This window comes from Mandrillus leucophaeus, unplaced genomic scaffold, assembly GCF_000951045.1.
Source record: "Mandrillus leucophaeus isolate KB7577 unplaced genomic scaffold, Mleu.le_1.0 Scaffold207, whole genome shotgun sequence".
Lineage (NCBI taxonomy): Eukaryota > Metazoa > Chordata > Mammalia > Primates > Cercopithecidae > Mandrillus > Mandrillus leucophaeus.
Window position 1 is genome coordinate 4,245,267 of NW_012102110.1, and position 18,385 is coordinate 4,263,651.

General features: G+C 33.5%; 1 protein-coding gene across 5 annotated transcripts in view; it reads right to left on the reverse strand.

The window, feature by feature from the left end:
• Nucleotides 1-18,385, reverse strand: part of KIFAP3 (kinesin-associated protein 3) — a 182,303-nt gene that overhangs the window by 14,407 nt on the left and 149,511 nt on the right. The gene's annotated exons all lie outside the window — the stretch shown is intronic.

Consider the following 18,385-nt stretch of genomic DNA (forward strand, 5'->3'; position numbering starts at 1 on the left):
CAATATAGCTTTATAGGGTTTCTTGTATAAATTTGAAAAGATGTACATTTTAAGCTACAGTTGTATTTTAAAAATTTACTTGCCTAACTATGTTCATAGAAGCCTCCTCCCATCCTTTCACACTTGAGGGGCTCTAAATTAGCCACTTGATACTGTCTACACAAATCTGGATTCCTTTTTAAGATCGCTGTGCCTTTTAATTTCTGACAGGCCAGTAGGAAGGTGCTTTGTTTTTGGCTGGAAAACCCTGAAAAATCGGGGTGTATCAACTTTAGATATAGTTTCTTCTAAAGCTAAACAAAGAAAACAGGCTTAAAATATATAAAATACATTATATTTCTTAAAATATAATGTTGACTTATGTTCATAAAAAGAGAATTATGTTCAGGAAATCATTGATTATGTTCCTGTTTAAGTGTATTCAAAAGACTATTTAAAATCCTTAGCTTATTCAAAGGGTGCAAGACAGCTTTTGTTAATTGTGCCTTTCTACTCTAAAATGAGACCATAGAAATATGTAGCTTTTACTTAAGAATCAAAATAAATACACACAGATTTTACATATACCCATAATTAACTATAATATTAGAAAAATGATTAGAAAATTACTAATAATTATGTTTAAACACAAAACAAAGTAGCATTTGAAAATAAATTATATTACAGAGTCCCACACTTGTCTCTTTGGAGCAGGTCTGAGTTCTATCTAATTCATGGAGGAACTGAGCGTTAGATTACCAAGTAATTTGGGCTAATACTGGAAGACTGCGTGTTAGCCTAAAATTCCTACAGGTAAATTCTATAAGATTATAGTTCATAATTAATCCTTTAACTCCAGACATCACCTCCATTTTCAAATGATCACTTCTTTAAAATTAGAAAACCTGATGCATTTTAACAAATCCTTTATAATTTAAAACTCTTCCAATGAAAAGTGTTAAAAATTCATCAATAGCTATGATGTCAGTATTAAAAGAATTTCAAAGACTAAAATGTTTGTCTCTTGTTCCCTTGGGAGTATCTATCTATGTAAAATGAAAAGTCAGTTTTAACTCAGTAAAACTTTCACCCATGAGATGGGAGTCATAGAAAATCAACATTTATATCAAGCTCCTTGATAAAATGGTTCTCCCCAAACCTGTAATTATTCAAATTACATTTTTTAGGACTCTAATGTGTTTCTAAAGAGGGAATATCTCTATTACAAAGACACCAAAAGCTGTTGTTTCGACTCATCCTTCCAAACTACTTATTGCTGTAAAGAAGTAATTAAACATTAGTGAATTATCAGACCATGAAAGTACGATATTTTATGAAACAGCATATATAATTTAAAAAGTTATATTTCAAAAATAATGTGGTTCTTTGACAAATATTGTACTGCTTAGCTTAGAATGCTATAAAATCTGGACCTATTTACTTTTTTCTAAGAAAATTCACATTCTCTAGATTTTTTTTGTGTGTGTATAAGAAGATACTAAAGGTCTGTGTTTTTGTACCAGAAGTAAGTTAATGAATGACACACTCCAAATATCATGCTCTTCATAAAATATAAGGAGGGAAAGTATTATTTAAGATAAAGTGGCATTCTTTTCTAAATATCATTAATTCTGTTTCCTCTAAAAATTAAGAATTCAGAAATGTTTAAGATGTTTATTCTACTGGAAATATTTCCAATAGACAAATATTATTTATTCTATTTACAGTAGAAGAAACATCTTAAACATCTGAGTTCTCCTTAATTTTTAGAGAAATATATATATATCAAGATATTGGAATAACATACAAGTGGGCAGAAACAGATGAAAGACCATTGATGTCCAGCTACTGACAACATAGTATTACTTTTATAAGCCTGATAATACTATTACTCTTAAATATTTTCAAAACAGAAAGCTGAAAGAATAATAAATAGAATGCTTTAACTCATCTCAAAAAATTATACTTTTAACCCTGAACTATATAAGCCTCTTAAAGAGAAAGAGATTATTTCTTACTGACCTCTATATCCCTAGACCTCATCCAAGTGCTTGTCAACTAAAAAGGTTATAAATAAAGGAAATTTTAAGTGTTAAAAGCAAACATTAAGTGATTCTATATTTTATCCTATATTTTGTGTTTTATAAAGTTAATTTCACCTGTCATCACAGAAACTTTAAGTAAAATTATAAGTATCTTTTGGAAATAACAGCAATAACAACAAAAAAATCCCAACAGCATATATACTATTTTTATGATTTATTGACTACTAACAGATCATTAGTTATAACCTGGTAGTAAGAAAGAAACACAAACAAGGAAACTCTATTCATTTTAAGTATGGAGTAGTATTTGTTGCTACAGAACTTAAGCTATTGCACTATGAAAACTAATACAGATTTTTAAAATATTCTGATTATCCTCTAAAAATACAACCAACTAAAGATACAACTTTAAGACACAGTCTAAAGATACAACTTTAAGATCCTCTAAAGATACAACCAACTTTAATCTCCTCTAAAGTCATAACCATCCTCTAAAATTACACTATCCTCTAAAGATACAGCCGTAAAAATTCTTAAAACAAATACTTCTTGATGTTTAAACATAGAGCCATTTCTCCAGGTACAACAAAACTGAAAAAAAAAATTTTACAGCAAATCAGCAATGAAATTGACTATAACTGAAATTATGTGACTTCCAAGCATGTATTCTACTGATCTTTCTCCATGAAAAATGTAACTCCAAGAAAATAATTATTTTGCAATTCTAGTCAGTTGGTTATTGCTATTGTTAATGAGAAATTGAACACTAATCATATTATTTCTTCCTCCATTATGGTGAACCTATAATGTTTCTTTAGGCTAAAGTAAATGGACTAGAAATATGATTTTACACACTCGTAATATTGGGACATTATAAGAGTTATTTTTGAAAATAAAAGAAAATTTTTCTGATAGAGATTGTGCTTATATTCAGTATAGATGGGTACTTCTCGGTATATTTAATTAGACTTGTAGTAGTATAATACAAGTACACTAAGAATCACTTAACTGGATCTTAATTATGAAGGCAAGCATCTTCATTTGTGTAAAATATGCCTATTTAAAGTCTGTTTTTATCTTACCTAGGTTATTAAAAAATTTTCCCATATAGCATAGGCTCCTATCAACAATTTTATAATACAAAGCATATGATACTGTAAGCAGGATATATAATACACATCTACTTGATTATATATTTAATAGATGATATGCATTGTACATTTGAAAGGATACTGAAATAGTAAAAATTAAAATTAAGAAATTATAAAAAAGTTCACACTGAAAATAAAACAGCATGGGAAATGGAGTAAGACATCTATGTCTGAATACTGGCTCTGACCTTTATAACTTTTATTAAACAAACGTCTATTAAGAACCTAGTGTGTGCCAGTAGATACAACTTGGAAAAAGACAGTCAAAGTTCTTGCCCATCTAGAGACTGTATTCTTGTGGTAGGAGGGAGAATAAACAAGTGAACAAAAATTAAACTACTAGGTTAGATGAGGGAGAAGCAGCTTCTCTGATAATTCTCTTAGGAAAAGACTCTCTGAAGAAGTAATATTTGAACTGAGATTTGAAAGGTAAGAAGAAGCCAGTTATTTAAAAAGTTGAAAGGCTATTCAAGTTAAGCGCAAAGGTGATGAAGTGAGAAAGAACTTGGTGAATGTCTGGGGAAGAGAAGGGGGTCCAGAGTGGGTAGAATTAACAAGCAATTATAACTGGAACATTTGATGAGGCTGGAGATGTAGATAAGTGTCGAATAATGCAGGACTTTATAGAACATGGTAAGAAATTTGTATTTTATTACAGGAGTATGGGGAGCCACTGAAGGCAGGTGAGAGATGTGGTATGACATACTTGAAAATGATCATGATGGCTACTGTGGAAAAAATGAAGCAGAAGGGAAGTGTAAAAGCAGGAATATTAGGCTATTGAATGGTTCAGGTGGCAGATGATGGTGGCATGGAATAGGATACTAACAGTGAAAATGGAAATAAATAGCCAAATTTCAGACCTATTCTAGAAATGAAATGAAAACAATAGGACATGCAGATGGTTTGCAGTGGAGAGAGAGGCTACTGATGAAGAAAAGGGAGATAATAAGGAAGATTCCAAAGTTTAAAGCTTGAACTACTGGGTGGATGGTGGTGACATATACTAAGATGAGAAGATTATGGGAGGAACCTGTTTATATGTGAGAAATCAAAAGCTAAGTTTGATAATTTTACGAAACATTCAATTGGATAGCATAAGGAATAAGGATGGTGCTCAAAGGACAAGTCTAAGCTAAAAATATAAGTTTACAAATGGTACTTAAAGCCATGGATCTGGATGTAATCCTAGGTGTGGTGGGTGCAGTTAGAAAAGAGGGTCCCCCCAAATAGGGTATGGATAAAGAACAGGGATATAGCCCTGAAGTAACCAGCATTTAAATACGGAAAACAGAATGAATAGCCAGCAAAGAACATTGGGAAGGAATGACAAAGGGCTTGGGAGGAAAATCAGAAAAATGGGGTATCTATCTTGAGAGCTGAAAGAAGAGAGTTTCAAAAAGCAGGGGCCTGGTCAACTGTGTCAAAACCAGCTGAGAGGTAAAGATGAGAATGGTCCATTAGATTTGGCAATATGATGACTACTGGTGATTCTGAGAAGACTGGGTAAGTTGAAGAGCACATGCAAGTCTTTTGAGAAGTTATGGATAAAGGGAATTGAGAAACAGGCAGTAGTTGGAGTATGATGTGGGGCCAAAGAGTTTAACTTTGTAGATTCTGATTTATGTTTATGCTGATTTATGATTTATGTATATCTGATTGTGTATGCTGACAGGAATTATCCAGTAGAGGGGAAAAGAGTGATGACAAAAAAAAGTCCTTGAAAAGACAAGAATGGGGTCTAGAATAAAAATGGGTTGACTGGATTTTGAAAAAACTTCCTTCATTGTAACAGAAGAAAGGTGGGCAAACGTAAGAATAGTTTATTGATTGAGTGGTGGCAAGATAACCTTGGGCAAGTTGCTTTAAACCTACACGCTTCAGTTTTCTTAATAATAGTGTCTCCCTTCTTCAGCTGTTGTGAAGAGTAAATTAGATAAGGGATGTAATAAATAGCAATTCATATACTGCCTGGCACTCACTAATTTCAATAATTGCCATCATCATTATTGGTCCATCTATCTCATATTGTACATAGATCTGAAACCATTTAGAGTAGCAGCCCACAACCTTTTTGGCACCAGGTACTGGTTGTGTGGAAGAATTTTTCCATAGATGGGGGAGGACAGACAATTTTAGGATGAAACTGTTCCACCTCAGATCATCAAGCATTAGTTAGATCCTCATAAGGAGCACACAACCTAGATCCCTCGCATGCAGAGTTCACAACAGGGTTTGTGCTCCTGTGAGAATCTAAGGCCGCTGCTGATGTGTCAGGAGGTGGAGCTTAGGCAGTAAGGTTTGCTGGCCTGCTGCTCACCTCTTGCTGTATGGCCCAGTTCCCAACAGGCCATGGACAGGTACTGGCCCGGGAGTTGGGGACCTCTGATTTAGAGAATACCATTTAAAATAACACAATTAGAATAAAGATTGTGTATGTCACTGAAGTCTGCATTGTTTCTACTCCTTTCTAGCAGTTTCATTTAAAACTTTACTGGGTTGATCATGTCCCCAAAACACATTCTTCTGAGCAGTTGCACTTGTTTAAGATTTGTGTGTGTGTGTGTGTGTGTGTTTTAAAGAACAACAAAAACTGAAGAACACAATCTTCATGCAGAAACTTTCTGTGGACTTTCAAGGTTAGAATTTTGGGCAGATTTAAAGTTGCAAAGAAACAAAGAAGCAAACCATAGAACAGGCCCTCAGATAAAGTCTAAAATTCTATTTTCACCTTCATCTTTTTTTCACATGCAAACTATTATGTTACAATTTAAGTAGACATAGGTCTATTTGAAAACAATTCTAAGAATATAAGCTACATTTTGAAAGTTCAACATTCCAGCATTGTACCTAATACCTTTTGTAAAGGCCCTGTGAGTGCTGCACTCTCTTTCCTTTAAAATGTTCAAACCACTCCTCTTACCCTCCTCTTGTATTGGGGTAACTAACAACAGGCACTTCCCCAAAAGTGGATCCTCTTTTTATCAGGAGATCTGACTTTACTGTCCCCAATTCAAAGATAGTCTTCTGAGTTCTCAATACACTTTTAGTTACTGCTTTTACAATAGTCATCTAAATCAATACATGAGTATTACGTATTTTTGATCTATCTCAACATTTTTATTTTTATGAGGATGGGAATAATTTTTTCTGTGAAATTAGATGGCTAAAACAGTAACTGTGACTTCAGTCTTCTGGGAAAATATAAGCTGAATTCCTTTTTAAATTTATTTTATAAAATTTCATATTTCTATATGTAAATTTGACCTAATATAAAGATATAATAAAATGTATTTATTCAATGACTGTCACCCAAGATGGCCCCCTGAGGGTGAATTTCTTGACAAAGAAGTTGCTAACTTCCAGTTGCCAACCACAAAAACAAAGCAGTAGAAAAGATAAGAGGTGTAAGTAAAAATTATATTTAACCTGTATTAACTGAATCAGATTATTAATGCCTCAATTGAAAGATTTCATTGTAACAAAAAAGAAAATAAATATGATTCTTCATGCACTTTACTATGAGAATGCACATATTAATGTATAAAATTCAGCTTGCTTAAATGTGATTTTGAAATTCCAATTGATTTATTTAACATATTCATAATATTTCCTTTATGTGTGTAAGGACCCATTTGGTAAGATGGTTTAGTGTATGTTAACAACAACGTTATTTTTAAGAAGAACTCTTATAAAGTGGAACTTCAATTTTCTGAAATCCTTGAAATTCCCTTAAATTTCCTTAAGTACTGTGGTGTCTTCTCTATAACGAAAACCGGAAAAATAATGTTATGACTCATTAAATAAACCCAGTAAGTACAAACTTATGTTGAAACTAAACATACAAAATAACGAAACAACAAACCATTTTATTTTATTTGAGAAAAAAGAAAAAAAGCCTTGGTCTTTTAAAATGATTGAAATAGACTCAATTTATGGAGTCTTGGAATCTTCACGGTAGTGCAGACGAACTTCCACTTGCCCTCCCCTGCCCCACCTCCTGCACACCTTCTCCTCTTAGTTTATTCACATTTTAAATCTTTCTTCCAAGTTTGGCCTGCAACCACTTGACTGGATAAAGTAGGTCACTTGAAAAGGAAGAAAGCCCAATAAAATGAATTGCTAAGACAACAAGATTAAACTGATTGCGCTGTTTTCATACATTGTAGCTGAAATTCTGCAAATATGCAGTTGGCTGTGGTTTGGCATTCAACAGCATGTGATCAGTAAGAAGGAGGAAATTTTATTCTCATTAACTGCTGCAGATTTACTGCAGTGAAAAAGGGCTATGTAACTCGAGATGTGACAGTACAGAAAGATCAAAGCCATGGACTGGAAACTAAATAAACCCTCTGGCTACTTCCTGCAAGGAAAATTCACTTTGGCAATGTAAAACAGAGCCCAGTTAAAAACTACTCTCAGTTTTATGAGCTGTCACAGCAGTTCAAGTGGTTTGGACTGGCTGAGTTTATAACATTATATTTCCTTGTTTTTGTCTTAGATACTTCTGTAAGCGGTTTTAAAGACGCCCCCCACTCCTTTAAAAAATACAACAACAAAAAACTAATTTCTTTTGGTTGAAACCAAGAAGGTAACCACTAAACTTATTAACGCAGGTAGGTCTTCATTTGCACATTCCTTTCTCATTTAAAACAGCTTAATACTTTATTCTTAGATTTATTTGGTAATATAAATTTACTTAATAATTCATCTACGATCTGTACAATTCCTATTCAGAATAAGTGCAAATCAGTTTACAGAGCCCATATGGCTCATATCTGAGGAGTAAACTATTTGTAATAGCACATCTGTAAGGACTATGGGCAATATGGAGATTATGGGAATTAATATTACATTTAAAATTACATTTGAAAACAGTTGGCCCTAGGTTTTAGCTGTTTCTTAAAAAACAAATACCTTAGAAACAATACCTAGTTTAATATTTCTAATATAAGAAATCTAACAACTGTTCATAAATAGTTAAATTACATTGTTAAATCAATGAAGACAAAAATAGGCTAGATTAAATCTACCTTAAATTAGAAAATATCCTTGAATTAAGGAGTAAGCTCAATATCATTACATTCATATTTAAAGGAAATAAAAGATGACATGCTGTATTTCTCTCCCTTATTTTTTTTGAAGGGGGTAGTGATGCTTATTAACCAATTATACACAATTTTGTTATTCTCATTATAATATGAAGGAGCAAGCCTTTATGATGGTAATTTGCATTATATTCCCTTAAAAATCATTTTTGTTTTTTAAAATAAGAGCATTTCCTAGGACAAATATGTCAAAAGAGCAGTCATCTTTGCTTAAAGACTTTCTTCCTTTCCATTTAAATTTACAACTAATTTCTACCTGTAAAGCCAACAACAATGCAATTAATACATGTAAAAAGTATATGACCTTTAACACTAGGCAATCACTCTTAAATGGTGATGATATAATTAACTTGCCAGATACAACTGGATTAGCTTCCGTGTCATCTTTTCTTGTAGAAAGCTACACCATAATTGACATGTTAACATTTTCAAAGGTTCCAGTCATATTCAGGTTACGTTTTTTTAAATTTATAGACTCAGTTACGCTGAATTTCTTCTACTAAGTGAAAGTCCTAGTGTCACAGGATCCTTGGGGTGTTGCTTCGCCACCCAGAAACCATTGTGGCTGGGCGGTACCTTCTCCCTGAGCATTGTTTGCGGCCGCTGGGCTCGTTCTGTCCACTCGGCCAGGTAGGCTGTGCTCAGCTTGCGCTACCAACCTGCATCCCACACCAGTCACGGGTTAGCCAGGTGTGGAGCGGCAAGGGGTGTGTGGGTAAGCGAATGCAGGGCCTGGTAACCACACACAGCAGGCATGCTGGCTGACTGGCTGCTACGGCAGGGTGGGCAGCTCCAGGCACTGTTACAGGTGCTGGCTCCATGCAAGGCTGCAGATGGACCAGATGTACTGCACCCAGCTTCTGCTCTGAGCAACTGCGTCTGGATGAGGGGAACACAGAGGCGCCCAGAAGCCTAGAGAAACCGGGAACCACAGAGCCCCACAGAGGGTGTCACAGCCCTGGCTCAGGAGCACCTAGGTCTGGGCTCTTGGAAGAGCCACAGCTCTTCTCTCCTTCTCGTTTCCCGCAACATGGCGAGTGGGGGCGATGTGTTTCAGCCCCATTTGTTACAGCTCTTTGAGTCCTGCCATTCAGGTCCCAAGTTCTTGTTTCACATCCAGGAAGAATGAGGTAAGTGGACAACTGGAGGGTAAGCAAAGGGGAAGAGGAGCTCCATTGAGTGACAGAACAGCTCTCAGGAGACCCAAAGTTGTAGCTCCTTTCTGCAGGCGGCCTGATGAGTGTCCAGCTCTCAGCAGAGAAGAGATCTGCAGTGGGTAGCTCCTTCCAGCAAGCAGGTAACCCCCACATCTGTACGAGTCTGGCTGAGCCTGGGGTTTTTATAGGCTCAGAAGGGAGGAAGTGCATGCTGATTTGTTCATGGCTGGCCATAGATACGGCCAGAAAAAGTACAAGTTCTCACTTTGGGTGGAAGACTCCACCTGGAACCGGCAGCCTGGTCCCCAGGCTCAGGCCATCCCTGACTAGAAGGTAGGGTTTCACTGGGGACTCACCCCTTCCCCAGGAGCCTGCCTCTTGCCATCAACATGCCATCCACTGCGCCCAGGCAGCCCATACTGAGCCACCTTCAGCACCCCCTGGCCTCCCTCCCTGAGCTCGTAGGTGCCCAAAGCTTCAGAGGGGGCTGGGGCAGTGCGGGGCAGGGCGGGGGGCGGGGGGGTGCTAGTGTGTCAGGGCTGCTCCAAGTGCAGGCACACCCAGCCAGATCATGACAGTGCCTGGGCTTGGCTTCAACTTTGCTGCAAAACTGGAGTAGGTGCCCGCAGCAGGGAGAGGCCAGGGAGCGGAAGCAGGCACTTCCGAAACTGCAGGGGCAGGGGGCCTTCCCCAGGCTCCCAGGAGCACTGGGATGACCTGGTCTCAAGCTGTAGCTGGGTGGGTGCAGCTGCACCCAGGAGCGCAGGGGGCAGGGCTCCTGCCTCTTCCCAGCCTCACAGCTGTGTAGCTCGCAGTGTCAGCTGTGCCTCCCCAACTGCAGCTGGCATCCCTGCAGCAGCTGCTCCAGATGGGCCACTGCCGCCATCACTAATAAAGTGACAATAAGTTTGGTTTTATTTGGGAGCATCTTTGGGCTTTCTATACAGCTAACGTGCATGCCTTCAAAATTTTTGCTCAGATTAGCAGATTTAAATTGAACACTAACTTGAAGAGGGTAGTTCTGTCACCAACTTCTCTTGTTTCTAAATTTCCAAAAGAAAGCTAATCACTTGAAATATTTTTTCAACTCAGGATTATAATTTCTCTAGGATAAAACATCTTCCCAAGTTTCCAGGATTCTAAGCCTTGATTTATGGCTCATATGTCTACATTTCAGTTACGTTTACAATTTACTAATGCCGATGTGTGATAATCTAATAAAATCTGCCCTTAAAGGTTATAGGCCCAATTTACTAATAAAACCTAATCCAATTCTCCTTGGGAAATGCAAATCATTAGTGTCCAAGTAGCAGAATGAATTTCCTTGCCTTTTCAATACTAGAAAGAAGTTGTCTCTCTAAGAAGTCTAAACAAATAAGAGAAATCAGACTAATATACAACAAGCCCATGAGGATTCATTTATGAGCATTTTTAAAAGAATACTATCACGTATGCAAAAATTTAAACTGCTTAATTAGCTGAATAAATGATTTTTAAAGAGACATTTACCCTTCTAGACTGAGAATATCCCACTTATTTCATTCCCATTTTATATACAACTGGAATTAATCTGTAGAGAATTTAGTGAACTATTTAAGATAATTTAAAGGTAGTGAACTAATTACTCAATGTGTTAATAAACCCTTAGCAGCTCACTTCCAAGCAAATCTGAATCACCGATTTGCAGTAAACCATGTCAAATGTATTAAATCAAACTAAGTAAACAGTATGTCGTGTTGCACAACAAAACCTACATATCTTACTCTGAATTTTAATAACATTTATTTCAAACTTTCTAAAGTACAGTTCACTGATAAGACTAATATATCTGCTTGTCATCTGGAGGCAATAATGATGTAATAGTAAGAGGGTTGACTCTTACCAAGCTTAAAGGCTTCACTATTAGCTACCTGGTTTTAGGCTATTTCTTAAAAATCTCTGAACTTTAATTTTCACATTGTGAAAATGGGGACAATATTACTCTTTGCCCTATAACCTCACACACTTTTTGATGATCAAATAAGATACATGAAGATTTAAATGCAAGATAAATGTAAGTTATTAGTCTTCATATACTTCAGAGTAAAAAGGCTTGAACATTTTATTATTTGAATCTTTTAGAAGGCTCCTAAGGTATTCCACCTTCTTAATTAAAAAAGTAATTGGGACAGCTGCTATGAAAGTATACAGAAAGAAAAAAGGGATTTCATGTAAAGATTATGTGAGATCAAGACTCTTGTAGTATAAAAATTTTTTATTTGCTTTTTTTCTCATTAATTAGAACTATGCTGTGACGTAACTATTGCACTCTTGTTCTCCTGTTTTTACCATCCCACAAGTTTAAGAGTAAAATGACCACTTCATTATCTTAGGAATAATTTTGCTTGTCATATAATACTATTTCTTATGGTTTTACTCGAAAAATTTTACTGTACACTTCTGCTTCATTAATACTGAAGAAGGTGGAAATAACTTAAAATTATTTCTATTGGTTTTACCTACCTATGTCATTTATTACTTGGCTTGAAATAGATGCTTACATATATTGAAAGTAATGTCATTTGGAAAACTGAATACAATTATTACAAAAATTTGCACAGATCTGAGTATTTTTAGATCAAATCATATACCATGCCTGAATTAGAGCAACTTTTAAAAGTAAACAGGACACTGTATTATTATCCAGCCCTACTGTTGCTATAAAGAGGTTCTACTGAGTATGTTTAAATCATGACTTAAAATTCTATTTACATTGAGAAGCAACTCTTGCAAGTATCCCAACCTAAATCCAGTTAAGAACAATTAGGGACCTACACAAATGTGCATGTCAAGAACAAAGTGTAAATAAAACATATGACAGTGCCTTGCCTTTAATGACTTTTTGTTCTTTTTAATACTATGTTTCATAATAGACTCATCTTAAAATGTTTACATATTAAGAATAAGTAAACAAATCTGTTATGATGTTTTAACACATGAAAATCAATATAAATAGATTGAGCAAATATTCTTAACCATACTGTCTACTATCAGTTACTAGAATTACAGATGTGGCAGTGATGTATCCAATTTTATGCTATCAAAACATCATATGTGAATAAAATTTTTATAAAAAACATTTTTAATAAGGAAGAGGAAAATTAAAAATTCACTGTGGTAAATCCTTTAAAAAGTCAAGAAGTTTATGAAAGGTGAATATTTATTGCTAAATGTATCTATTTTGACTTATGTTGACATTCACATATAAAGTTTACTTACAGTACCAGTGTAATAATATAATCTAATATGTAGACAAAAATCTCATGGCACAAAAATAATGTTGTAAAAATGTTTATTTCACTACCCTCAATTATCAATTTTCTTTGACACATAATAAATTATCAATCTTTACTTTTATCTCTGATTATTTCATAAGGACAAATTCTTAGAAATAAAGTTATAGAATAAAAGGAAGTAAACGATTTAAGGTTTTTGTTCTTTATCATCTTGCCTTTCATAAAGGTTTTATTAACTTAAATCCTACAAGAGGTGTTTAGGAGTACCGTTTTGCTCTGATGTGTGGGTGTTAGCATTAGAAATTATTTGGCAATTGATAGGTGAAAATGTTATCTGTCTGCTTTATTTTGTAACCACCATGTCTAGAAAAATCGCTAAGTCAGTTTTTTGAAAGGCTGCATGAAGCATGTTTTCTGCTGAGAAAAAGTAATAAGAAATTCGTAAATAATAGAAAAACTATGATCATCTTTGTAAAAAAAAAAAAGTAATAACACACTAAATGAAGCAGTATTTTAGTCAATGATTACTTTAAAAAGATTTTATAGGTTTTTAGCAATTAGGTTAGTTCTTACAATGCTGAACAAATGGCTGGTGTCAATATCTATCAAAGAATGTGCTTCTGAGAGGTTCTTTTCACTTTTTTGATCCTTCCATCTAATTGCTATGCTATGGCCACAGTAAGGAAGATCATTAGAACTTAAGTTATTAGAACAAATGAGTTTGGGTTATTAATTAAAAATTGATAAAGGACTTATCAAAGAAGGAATTTTGCAGGCATATTTACTTTCCTCTCAATATAAAATAATTTTTTGCTTGGCCAAATTAAGGGCCGTAAAATAGACAACTTAGTTTCTCTTTTGAATAACTTCTTTGAAACAAACTCATAATATATAGTTCTAGGAATATGTAGTTCTGTAAACACTGCACAATGCCTTTTAGACAGAGGATATGTAATTTTGAGGTTGCTTTCTCAAGGGAAAAAACAGTAAACTAAATAGCTGAGTATAATTAAGGCAGCCTTACAGCTAAACAAATAAGTCTAATTTTTTTATATGTAGAATTCTAGAATTAAAAAATCATACATTTAAAAATTTGGGTAAAAGATTATTTCTTACATTTTAAAGAAATAATTTGTTAGTTCTCCTCAGTATGATTTTTTAAAGTACAACAAATATTCAACTGTGATTTAATATTTGAAAAAAAAGAGACCAAAATAGAAGGCATATGTATATGTACTATAAAATACATATAATGCATAAAAAAGTTAATACTAAAGTACCCTAAGAAAAGAAAAAGAGGCAGGCTATAACATATACATAGAAAATGAAAGTGTAAGAGTCAGATGGCTCAGATAATGCACACATCTAGTTTGTCTTTGACACCATTGAAATGGTCAGTGAATGACATCACTGTGCCAACCACAAAGAAGAACTCCAGGCTCTCTGAAAAATATTTTTCAAAGCCCCAAGGAAACCTAAGCAGTCTGCAATTTTTTTTCCAGTTTATGAAAATTGGATTCCTATAAAAGAAAAATGAACCATTTTTACTGCAACAAAAACTGATTTGTAAAAGCTGGAAGCAGTTTAAAAATACCCTTAACATGCGGTTCTTGTTAGTCTTGAAAAGTAAAAGTTATAATAAAAAAATGGTCCAAAAGTACGGTGCAGATACATGGTATACATAACTGGAAAAAAAGCTAGTCTTGCTCCTATTATTTTTAATTAGCTTCAAAAGCAAGTTCCACTTTACTTTCTAACACCAGTTCAGATTTTGGGAGGGGAAGATTTACATCTGATGCTCTGGGATTGGCAACTCCATAGCTAATGCCTTAGAGCCCTAATGCATTTTGCATTAGCTCTAAATGTTGGGAAATCCTGGCACCAAGAGGTTCAAAATGATAGTGACACATGTCTAAAACCAAGGATTCACAGACCAATTGCCAATATCTATTTTATCAAACATCCAGTCTTCTTATAGAATGAGATAGATAAGTTTAACTGTTTTCACTGTTGCCTATTAAATTGCCTTGCTATCTTACAAAAATGCAGATATTCAGATTAAGAAGGACCCCCGATGTGGATTTTAAGAAAAACACCAATTTGAACTATTTAAATTCTTCTCTAAATCTGGCTTAGTTTCTCAGATTTTACTACATTCATCCTATTACTGAACATTGTCATTTTATGAAGAAATAATTTTTCTTTAAACAATTAAAAAAACCCTTGTGTCATACAAATTAGCAATTTATTATTTATTACATGAATCCACTCAAACTGAAATATTAAGAAAACAGAGAATGAAAAGCCATGAGAACTGGCTGAAGAGTATGCCACTTGGCACTGTCATATTGTTTCATGTTTTATCCCACATATTGTTATACTCAAATCATTACAAACAATGGTAATGATAAAAGTTCACTTTTTATACATTAATCAAGTATTATTCTTTTTCCAGATAACTGGACAGTGCTTATTTATCAAAGACATATGAAGAAGAAACAGGGAAAGAATTTATAAATCATCTGGACCATTTCCCTGATTTAAAGGAAAAACACCTAACAACTCCAAATAGAAAACATTTCCTCTTTTTAAGATACTTAGAGAATCAGCTTTTTCAATATGTAAAGATCAATTAAGCTATTATTCTATCACAGGTAACACAAATTCTTCATGTTGTCCATTAAGTCTGCTTATTCTCATCTTTACAGTAGAGATGAAGAATAGGAGTTCAACAACTTCTCTTTAATTAACTTGCATTTCTTGAAAAAGATTCCTATTTTGCTTAAAATCAGTTAAAATGAAAAATTTCAAAAATATTTTTGAATGACTATTATTTAATGAGATTTAAATTCACCTATAGGATATCAGGAGCTGAAATGTAGCCATAGTTTAAAATTTCACATTATGCAGCAAAATTATCATATTGAAATATGTGAATAATTATGTAAAGATTTAAAATACTTAAATCTTTGAATTGAAAAAATGCCACACTTTCAGATCCATGGTTACTGTTACAAAAGAGCTTAGAGGTCCTATTAAAAGGAGAATCTTAACCAACCACAAATGATTGAATAAAAGCAAAAAAGCAAATGATTCCAAAGTAAGTCAGTAAAATAGAGTAAGAAAAAGAAAACTATGAATCTTTGGCTATATTGTGTAATCCGTCTGTGGCTCTGCTGATAGAGTTTAGGGTCCCTTCTCGTTTGTTCTATTACGTACCACAAAATTTGAGGAAATTCATTGTGAATTATTTCTTCTAAATATGAAAAAAGTGATATAGTTAAATGTGATTTAAGGCCTTAACAATTACAAAAGACAAGAGATGAAAGTCTTAACTTTCTCAGGGAAAGTTCTTTCTAAAGGGCAAACAATTCTCAAATGAAAATAATTAGAAAAATTGTATCATTCTTTTGATTTGAAAAATAGTCTATAGTAAGTTTTATTAACTAATCTTTTAAGTCAACATTACTGGGCTGTGTCTTTTGTAAAGTAAAAGAAGCTACTTAAGCATTTTTACTTTTAAAAAGAAAGTAAAGGTACAAAGGTAAAAAGATTTTCCCAAAGTCATTTAAAAAAATCTTATTAACAGAATGTAGGAATAAAATCCTGAAATCTTTGGACTCAGTACATAACTTGTAGAATACATTTATCTCTCTCAAAACTTTTATTATTTTATAAAGTAAGCATTTTCGAATACTGGAAATTAGAGATTTTGCTGAATTGGGCAAAAAAGGATTGTTTTCTATATTTTAGTGAAAATGTTTAGTTTTTAAAAAGTCACATAATTAAATAAAAAAAAAAGGCAAGTCTTTCTCAAATAAGTAATGCATGATTTATAGCAGTTGGTTTTTTTTAGATTCACAGTATCTGCAGGAGATACAAAAATAATGTTTTGCTAAAAGTAAAACATAAATGGCAGAATAATCTTATAAATGCTATAAGCAAAATTTTTCAATATAAATATTAAGATCACATATCTAAATCATTTCTCCTTTCCCAATTATGTTTCAGAAAACATTTGTACAGTAAATTGTCACCTGATACAGTATTTATAATGATTAAACAGAGCCTCTATTCAAATAATTACAGCTAATAAAGCCAGAAGCATCAGAAGTAATCAAAAGCCATATGCTTTCTAGTATTTAACCATGTTTAGCTTTTATTTCCTAAGGCAAGGTGTTTCTTACTATGACAGTCTAGTACACAGATGAAACAATTTTTAAAGGGCTACTATTTAAACTACACTACAGAACACTGAACTACACATAAGGTTATATATTTCATGTAATACTGCTATGATTTTCCACCATGCTTTTAAACTTTGGGTCATGACCATCAGCAAGTTGTAAAATCAATTTAGTGGGTTGCAATTTGCATTTAAAACGGGAAATGGAATATAATAAAATATCATTGTGTATTACAGGTAGAGTACCACTTTAAGCAATTTTTGTTTTACACATATATACAGGTAGATACATACATGTAAAACATTTACATATATGTATAGGTAGATACATGTATGTAAACAAATATGTATGTATGCATTAAATTCAAATATGAAAAGTATTTCTTTTAATGTGGGTTGTGATCAAAAGAGCTTAAAAATCACTACACCATGTTTTGTTTCCTCCAAATGAGACAGCATGTTATACTGGAAAGAACATAAACTTTGGTGACATATATACCTGAGTTCAAATTTTTGCTCCATCATCCTACTTGTGTGAATTGGTCAGTTAACCTTGAATTTTTAGAGCTGTGATTTCTTCATCAGTAAAACAGATATAATAATACTTGTTTTAAAATGTTGCTGTGCAAGTTAAAATAAATGAGTATTTGTAAAACAGATTATATACAATGGATAATCGATAATGGTTGAAATTATAATTTAGTATTAGATTAAAATAGCATTACAAGTGATCATTAAGAGTTATCACACATTGGTTGCAACTGTATTGTTCATTTAAAAAAATACATGAACATATCTTACATATAGAAAATAGCTTATCCTAGTGAAAAGTAGAATTTCAGAAGAAAAAATAATTTAATAATTTAATGAAAAATTAATAGGCTTAAGGGAAAATAACACTGTATCTGTTCACTGGACTAGCTTAATGTGAAATGTCAACTATCAGCCTTAATTAAAATATTACACCTCTAGGAATGGTATGAAGAGGAAAATATTATTTATACTTTCTGGCAAGATTTTTAAAATCTGTTATATCATTATGTAATAAAGCTGGATACATGCTGTGGGGAACTTTATTATAATTGCAAAACAATACTGGCCTGATTTCTTTTTTCTCTTAAATATTTTATGCAAATGCCATCTAGGGAGGAAAAGTCTTCAATTTAATAAAAGCACCAACTTTTTAAAAACAGCTATGTCTTTGGTAATTGTTAAAATACATGTCTTGTGTTCTCATTTTATATTTTAATGGCTTTGGAAAACACTCAGAAACAATCTGCATTCGTTAATTAGGCAAAAGTATTGTTTGTGTCAACAGACAATCTATATTTTCCAACTTGAAGAGCATGTTTTGTTTTAGATCTGTGATCTCCCTTTTCTTTTTGAGACGGAATCTCGCTCTGTCACCCAGGCTGGAGTGCAGTGGTGCCATCTCAGCTCACTGCAAGCTCCGCCTCCTGGGTTCACGCCATTCTCCTGCCTCA